The following is an 8947-nucleotide window of genomic DNA, read 5'->3' on the forward strand; positions in this document are numbered from 1 at the left end:
AAGAAGGTTCAACAAAATCAACGAAACATTACTACCAAAACTAGTAGAAAGAAAGTTCATCTCAATATTTGTTAGGGTTATTTTAGACTTAACATTATTAGACTAATTTTTCCCAACCTCTATCCATTTACTCACTAAAATGTTATTTTATACAGAATATGAAACTTCAACCCGATACAAGTCCAATGCCACTGAAATCACTTAAAGCGGATTTATAACGAAGAAGAACGGTCAAAAAAACAAGTTCAAAGGTAAAACCGAGAAATTGGAAAAGATCGGATGAACCAGATCGCACCACGTGGCATCACCAGATCATGCCACGCGTCTGCCTCGAAATCACGTGTTCGAACCCCAGGAGCGTCCCTATTTTTCCTTTCATTTCTGCATGACCCGAAATCTGACCCGGCAACCCGATCCGCGAACCGGTTCGCGACCCACGCATCTGCCACGTGTCAACCCCTCGTCCACGCGTGCCTCTCCCTGTCGTGAGTTTGAATCTCAGCAACTGCAATTCTTTTTTCTTTATTTTTCTCTTCAATTGGGTCAATCCAAGACCCGACCCAAGCCCATTGGTGACCCAGTTCATCATTTTCCCCAAAATTAACTGTAAAATGACGGTTTTTTAAACTAATTCCACTTTTCTCTCCCATTTTCCCTTCTATAAAATCCCTCATATTTTTTTGGGAGAGAAACAAGAAATTTCAATTTAAAAAAACTCTTTTTCTCATTCAATTCTTTAGCAAATTTTTGAAATTTTATCAATAAAAGATTACTTTTGCCAAACAAATGGATTCTTTCCTCAACATCTCTTCAAGAATTTCATCAATGTTCATGGGCTAAGATAATCTTTTAAGACTTTTTCTAGGGTTAAATTACCATGTTTTCTTTGAGAATTAAATTCTTTTCTATATCTTTTTAATTTTTTATTTGATTGCTTGTTTCCCTTTGCAATTTCTTTTGAAATTGCAATAAAACAAATAAGTTTTTCCCATCAATTTTTCATTGAAATTTCTTTACAAACTCTTAAAGTGCTAAACTTAAATTTCGATTTGCAATGGTTTGTTATGATGAATTAGTTGTTGAGATTGTCTTTAATTTTCTACTAATTGATTCTTTCATAACAAGTTTGAAATGGGCATTAATTTTGCTAAGGGTAGTGGCTATCCCCTCCTTAGCAAATCTTGAATAGGATAAATTTTGCCTCGATTTGAACATGCTTTGATCGTTGAGATTCATCATGTTTTAATAGAGATTTGGTTACTTTCTTTTTGTAAAAACTCCATTTTGCATATTCAAGAAAAGATTAATTGATCTTCTTTCTTTTTCAATGATAAGAAACATGGTAATTACCCAAGAAAAAGTCCCTCTACTAAACTTGAAAGAAAAACTTTACTTTAATTACTTGTTGTCACTAATCATTCCTTAATGCTTGTTCTTTAATATAGTTCAAAAATTATTTCCACAACCCCCCCCCTTTTTGTGTTTCTAATTTTCTTTTAGATCCTGAAGCTACTAATTGACCTTGTCTGTGAATCTTGAAGTTTAGAATCCTAAGTGCTCTCTAGGGTTCGACACCCTTCTTCCCCATACTACTCTCAATTTCCACAAAAGTAAGAAGGGTTAAAAAGATAAATTTGAAAGATAATTGAGGTAATCCCTAACCCTCATATTTCATCTAGTCTTTCTCTATTCTTGTATTCTTTTATTTTAGACTAGGAATAAATTCTTGTTTTGCATACTTACATCCATAACAACCTATCATTTTGATAACGACTTACCTCAAATAACATCCCTTCCAAAAATGGCACCGTTTCCGGGGAGTACGGTGTAGTTTTCAAGACTTTTTTATTTCGAACTTTCTTTTAGATCTTCTTGATTCTTATATTCATTTTGTAAAAAAAGAGAAAAAAAATAAAAAATATATAGGCATAAAGAGATCGTGTAGAATTTTTTGTGTTCTCTCTTCTCCTTTCTTGCATGACCCATTCTTCAAATTTAGAATTTTCTTACTTTGAAGATTTAAATAGGGAGGTTCGTAGAATTAGAAGAGAAAGGAGAGAAGAGAATAGCATCCCCAATCTTTCTAACCAAGAACCTTTAAGAGGTTTAGAACCTAGCCTAGATTCTCCTTTAGATCCAAACCTTGGTAGAGGGAATATGGGTGAAGTTAGAGAAGAGACAATTAGAGAGCTTGTCGAGCCCAATGAAGACCAAAGACCTCTTTGTATAGTCATACTCCCAACCACTCAACCTTTTGAATTAAAACCGGGACTTATCCATCTTTTACCCATCTTTAAAGGAAGTTCCGGAGAGGACCCACACAAACATCTTAAGGATTTTCATATGGTTTGTGATTCCATGAGGCCTCACGACATCTCGAAAGAACAACTAAATTTACGAGCCTTTCCTTTTTCCCTTACGGATGTAGCAAAGAGATGGCTCTACTACTTAGAATCGGGTTCCATAACCACTTGGGGTAGTCTAAAAAAGAAATTCTTAGAGAAATTTTTCCCCGCCTCTAGAGCAAACAATATTAGGAAAGAAATTTATGGGATAAGATAAGCCTTTGGAGAATCCCTCTCGAAATACTGGGAAAGATTCAAAGAGCTTTGTGCTAGCTTTCCTCACCATCATATTTACGACCCTTCTTTAATTCAATATTTTTACTCTGATCTTTTGTCTTCCGACATGAATACGGTAGATGCGACAGCGGAAGGAGCTTTAGCCGACAAAACCCTCATCGAAGCACGGGAGCTCATTTCAAGAATGGCGGGAAATTCTCAAAGTTTTGGGAATAGAACATCGGAGCTTGACAATTCTCTAACAAAAGAGGTAAGTGAATTAATATCACAAATGTTAAATATGACTACTCTTCTTACTTCTTTTGTACAAGATACTCCTCTTAAAGTAACTAAGTGTGGAGTTTGTGGCTTGGTTGGTCATCCAAATGACAAATGTCCCGAGGTGATCGAGGATGTAAACATTGTTCGAAGATATGACCCCTACGGTAATACATACAATTCGGGATGGAGAGACAACCCAAACTTAAGATGGGGGAATGACAACCAAAAGCATACACAAGCACCACCCACCTCTTCAAACCAAGGTACGAATCTTGAAGATATTATCAAAGCTTTGGCAACTAACACTCTTTCTTTTCAACAAGAGATGAAACAACAAATGACTCAACTTACTACCGCCATAAGCAAGATGGATGGGAAAGGCAAACTTCTGGCTCAATCGGACCATGCTAATGTAAGTGCCATTTCACTAAGGAGTGGTAAGATTCTTGACACTCCCACCACCAAAGAGAAAAAGGTAACTTCCAAACCCTTACCTCTTAATAGTAAGAATGAGTCCAAGGAAGAAAAGGTTGAAACAAACCCCTCACCATCTAATTCTAAAAATGATAACTCTCCTCTTAATGATTTTACTCCTTACATACCTAAACCTCCTTTTCCCTCTAGGTTGCTCCAAAAAAGAAGGAAACACCCAAGGAGGAAGAACTCTTAGAGATGTTTAGAAAGGTGCAAATCAACTTGCCCCTTCTCGATGCAATCCAACAAGTCCCGAGGTACGCAAAGTTTCTAAAGGAGTTGTGTACCAACAAGAGGAAAACAAAAGAAAGAGCAATGGTAAGTCAAAATGTTTCGGCTCTTCTTAAGAGTAATATTCCGAAAAAATGCAATGACTCCGGTATGTTTTCTCTACCTTGTGTAATAGGAAATAGGCTAATTTGATGTGCAATGCTTGACTTAGGAGCATCCATAAATGTCATGCCATACAACGTCTTTAAAGATCTGGAACTCAATAATTTGCAAAAAAACTAGTGTATGCATACAACTAACGGATAGATCTTTTATTTCACCATTAGGAATAGTTGAAGATGTCCTTGTGAAAATTGACAAACTAATTTTTCCGGCGGATTTTTACATATTAGAAATGAATGAAGCATGCCTAAAACCATCTCACTCTATTTTATTAGGAAGATCTTTTCTTAAAACTACAAAAGCCATTATAAATGTTGATAAAGGTTCCTTGAGCGTAGAGTTTGATGGAGACATTGTCACATTCAATATTTTTGAATCCATGAGATATCCGGATGAATGCTTGTCTTTATGTTCATTAGAATTGCTTGATGAAGTTGATGAATTGTCTATACATGATAAAGTTTTTGAACAAGAAATGGTTGAAAATAGAGAATTGTTAGAACCCAATGTTGACTATGCTTTAGAAAAAAATAATTGTAATAATCTTTTCTTTTCTCCACAGAAACTAGGGATTGAGCTCAAAACTCTCCCACCACACTTGATATACATATTCTTAAGAAAAAAGAATATGTTTCCGGTAATCATCTCAAGGGAACTAAACCAAAAACAAGAAGAAAGACTTATCGAAGTCTTGAAGAAGAAAAAGCAAGTCATTGGTTGGACTCTTGACGACATCAAGGGCATATCTCCCACTTTTTGCATGCAACGTATTATCTTGGAGGAGGGAACAAAAGAAAAAATTCAACCATAAAGAAGGCTTAACCCAACATTGAAGGAAGTTGTCATGAAAGAGGTACAAAAGCTAAAAGATGCCATAATTATCTACCCCGTCCCGGATAGTACATGGATTAGTCCAATTCATGTGGTCCCAAAGAAGATCGGGATGACCGTTGTGAAGAACGACAAGGGTGAGATGGTTCTGATGCGAATGCAAAATGGTTGGAGAATGTGCATAGATTATCGAAAACTCAATGAAGTAACAAAAAAGGATCATTTTCCCTTACCTTTTCTTGATCAAATGATAGAACGTTTAGCGGGTAAATCATATATTTGTTTCTTAGATGGGTTTTTCGGTTTTTACCAAAATTCTATAGTATGTGAAAACCAAAAGAAAACAACTTTTACTTGTGATTATGAAACTTATGCATTTAGGCGTATGCCATTTGGTCTTTGTAATGCACCAGGCACATTCCAACGTAGCATGATGAGCAAATTTTCCGACTTTATTGAAAAATGCATTGAAGTTTTCATGGATGATTTCACAGTTTATGGTGATAGTTTTGATGCATGTTTAGCCAGTCTAGAATTAATTCTAAATAGATGCATAGAAACTAACCTTGTCTTGAATTATGAAAAGTGTCATTTCATGGTGTCTCATGGTATAGTTTTAGGACACTTAGTGTCTTCAAAAGGAATAGAGGTAGATAAAGCAAAAATGGACGTTATACAAAAATTTCCATATCCAACATGTTTAAAAGATGTTAGATCCTTCCTTGGTAGTACTGGCTTTTATAGACGGTTTATAAAAGATTTTTCTAAAATTGCTTTGCCTCTAACTAATCTCTTGCAAAAAGATATACCATTTTTGATTGATGACAACTGTAAGAAGGCATTTGATGATCTCAAACAAAGGTTAATCTCTACCCCTATCCTTCAATCTCCTAATTGGAATTTACCTTTCGAAATAATGTGTGATGCAAGCAACTTAGCATTAGGAGTTGTTTTAGGACAAAGGATAGATAAAAAATTGCATGTTATATACTATGCATCTAGGACCCCTAACCAAGCACAATCTAACTACACCACAACTGAAAAAGAATTTCTTGCTATCGTTTTTGCTTTAGATAAGTTTAGAAGCTACATTATTGGCTCCCCAGTAATTGTTTACACTGATCATGCAACGGTTAGGTATTTTGTATAAAAAAAATCAAAACCAAGGCTTGTTCGATGGGTTTTACTTTTGCAAGAATTCAACCTAACCATCAAGGATAGAAAAGGAGCCAACAATTCTATAGTCGACCATCTTAGTCGAATTGTACAAAAGCAAGAAAGTATGCCAATTCGAGAAGACTTCCCTGATGAACATTTCTTTCAAACAAATCTTCAAGCACCATGGTACGCCGATATTGTAAACTACTTAGTCACGGGTAACTTTCCTCCAGAATTTTCTTTTTCACAAAAAGCCAAATTACGTAGTGATGCTAAAAACTATTTTTGGGAACCACCATGTCTTTGGAAATATTTTTCTGACCAAATCATTAGGAAATGTGTTCCCGAGCATGAATATGAATCAATTTTATCATTTTGTCATGATCATACATGTGGAGGTCACTTTAGTCCTAAAAGAACGGCTAGGAAAATTTTAGATAGTGGATTCTTTTGGAAAACATTATTTGCAGATTCTTTTTCATTTTGTAAATCATGTACAAACTGTCAAAGAACCGGATCTCTATCTAGGAGAAATGAAATGCCTCTTCACCCCGTTATTACTTGTGAAGTTTTTGATATTTGGGGCATGAATTTTATGGGTCCCTTTTCTTCTTCTTTTGGATATCTTTACATTTTATTAGTCGTTGACTATGTATTGAAGTGGGTTGAAGCAATCCCCACTAGGACTAATGATTCTTCCGTTGTCTCAAGATTTCTGGTTTCTAACATATTTTCTAGATTTGGAATCCCAAGGGCAATCATTAGCGATCAAGGAACACACTTTTGCAATCGGACTGTTGAAGCCTTGATGAGAAAATATGGTGTTCAACATTGTATTTCCACACCATACCATCCTCAAACAAATGGACAAGCCGAAACTTCTAATCGAGAGATAAAAATATCCTAGAGAAAACCGTCAACACAAAAAAGAAGGATTGGAGCCTCCACCTCAACAATGCACTTTGGGCATACCGAACGACCTATAAAACTCCAATTGGCACATCTCCCTTCAAGCTTGTGTACGGTAAGCCTTGTCATCTCCCTGTTGAAATAGAACATAAAGCATATTGGGCTATTAGACAATGCAAAGCATATGAAGATTCTAGGATTTACAAAGAAAAGACTAAACTCATGCCCGGAAAGTTAAAATCTAAATGGCTTAGTCCTTTTGTTGTGATTGATTTCTCTACTTTTGGTGTAGTTTCCTAAAAAGTCTTGACACAGGAAAAGTTTTCAAAGTGAATGGGCATAGATTGGAAATATTCCATGAAGAGCAATTCGTACAACAATGTTCTATAGAAACACTTTCTCTCCCCCTCTACACATAAAGCCGAAGCAGCCAGGTGTCAAAAATTTTATCGCTTTCCGTCTTTACTTTTCTTTAATTTCCTCCTTTTTAGTTTTTCTTATATTAGTTTTTCATTGAATAAAATTGAGAGAAATTCCCTTTTTTTAATATGTAGGGCAACTTTACTTGAAGAAATCAAAGAATCATAAAAGGAAGCAACCACTTCGCTTTGAAGCAAGCTTTAAAATCAAAGTCCTCAAATCAAGGGGAGTTTCTGTTCCTCGGTATTTTCATACATTTTTAAAATAAATATGCTTTGAAGACAAAGCAAAGTTTTAAAGTTGGGGGTGGGTAACTAGTTAAACTAGGTTGCTAATTTTTTTCTTCTTTTAAGCATTTGCATGACTTGGGTAGATTAAAATTGACCAATTTTATTTTTTTTTTGTATTATTCTGAATGCATGAATGAAATGAATGTTGTTTGCTTGAATGAATGCTTGCAAAAGAAAATGCATGGATGTTAACCCTTTTTGCAAAGTTTCTAAGTCCCACTGATCCACTATTGAAGAATTGGTTTAAGGTTCAACCTATAAACCGAATTCCTCTCGGGCCAATGAGAGGGTGGGATCCCTTGTTGAAGACTTGGATCTAGTCCTTAAGGGAACAACTTATCTACTAATCTGAAAACGAGTAAGAGTAAATTTCGTCTTGTACCATGTGTTTCTAGCTATCCATCGAGTCTTACCTCTAAAATAGGAAGCTTAATGGGTCAGGGTTGTTGAGTTGTCCTCAGCTATGCATATCTAAGAACAATACCATTTAAATAGAAGTTCATAGTTAGCCCAGAATTAAGATTAAGTTATCTAGGTCATCCTAATCGAAATAGTCAGTTTATATAGTCAGCAGTATTATAACTTAAAAGTTACTATTTTGTGGTTCCAATCTTATGTAAACTCTTTAGATAGGATGCTCATATAACTATGTCTCTACATGAACGATTCAGGATCACATTATTTGTACTAACTATAGAGCGGGTTGCATCCATAGTGTTTTCGAAATAAGGCACCCAACCTTATTCATACACTATAAACCGTTTGGGCCATAAACTCAAACTTGATCCACGTTTAAGTATGTATATAAAGTTCAAGTCTACACTAGATAGCCTCAGAACCTTAATTTATTAGATTCAAGATTATAGTATTTTATTTTTACTAATAAGCCTTCAATAATCACTTTATTGTATAGAATATAACTTTATAACTACAAACTACGAGTTTTACGACATAAATTCCAACATCTATAACCATTAATAAATATATAATAAATATCTATTTTTTAAAACCATTATTCTCCCTGTAATTAAATACATAATTTTTTCTTGTCCAATCAAATCAACTATCTCTCTCCTTATGGATAATATTCTTTTCCAAACAATTATAAGTATCGTCCATCATATAATTAAGAGGTCTTTTAAAAAATATCACAAAGCGGCAAAATATTTACACTGTATAGAATAATTCTAAAAACGGAAAAAGCCCACAAACCTACCATGAAAAATACCAAAAATGCCCCGTCAACAATGCGTGTAATATATTTGGTACACGATCATTTAGATTTGGCTATTGTTTGGTACATGATCGTTTAGATTTTTTTCAATTCTATCGTTTAATTTGATTACACGATCGTTTAGATTTGGTTACACGATCGTTTAGATTTTGCTATCCTAAATCTAAACGATTTTTTTCAAAATTTTGTATACGATCGTTTAGATTTGACAACATGATCGTTTAGATTTGGTTATCCTAAATCTAAACTATTTTTCTTTTAAATTTGGTACACAATTGTTTAGATTTGATTTTTTTTTCAAAATTTGGTACACGATTGTTGAGATTTTTTTTTTCAAGATTCTTTATACATAATCTCTTAGCTTTGGTTACCCTAATCTTTGGCTAAACAATTTT

General features: G+C 34.5%; 1 pseudogene; it reads left to right on the top strand.

The window, feature by feature from the left end:
• The first annotated feature begins 2688 nt into the window (after positions 1–2688).
• On the top strand, positions 2689–6908 carry LOC127143919 (uncharacterized; annotated as a pseudogene).
• The last annotated feature ends 2039 nt before the right edge of the window (positions 6909–8947 follow it).

This window comes from Cucumis melo, chromosome 11, assembly GCF_025177605.1.
Source record: "Cucumis melo cultivar AY chromosome 11, USDA_Cmelo_AY_1.0, whole genome shotgun sequence".
Lineage (NCBI taxonomy): Eukaryota > Viridiplantae > Streptophyta > Magnoliopsida > Cucurbitales > Cucurbitaceae > Cucumis > Cucumis melo.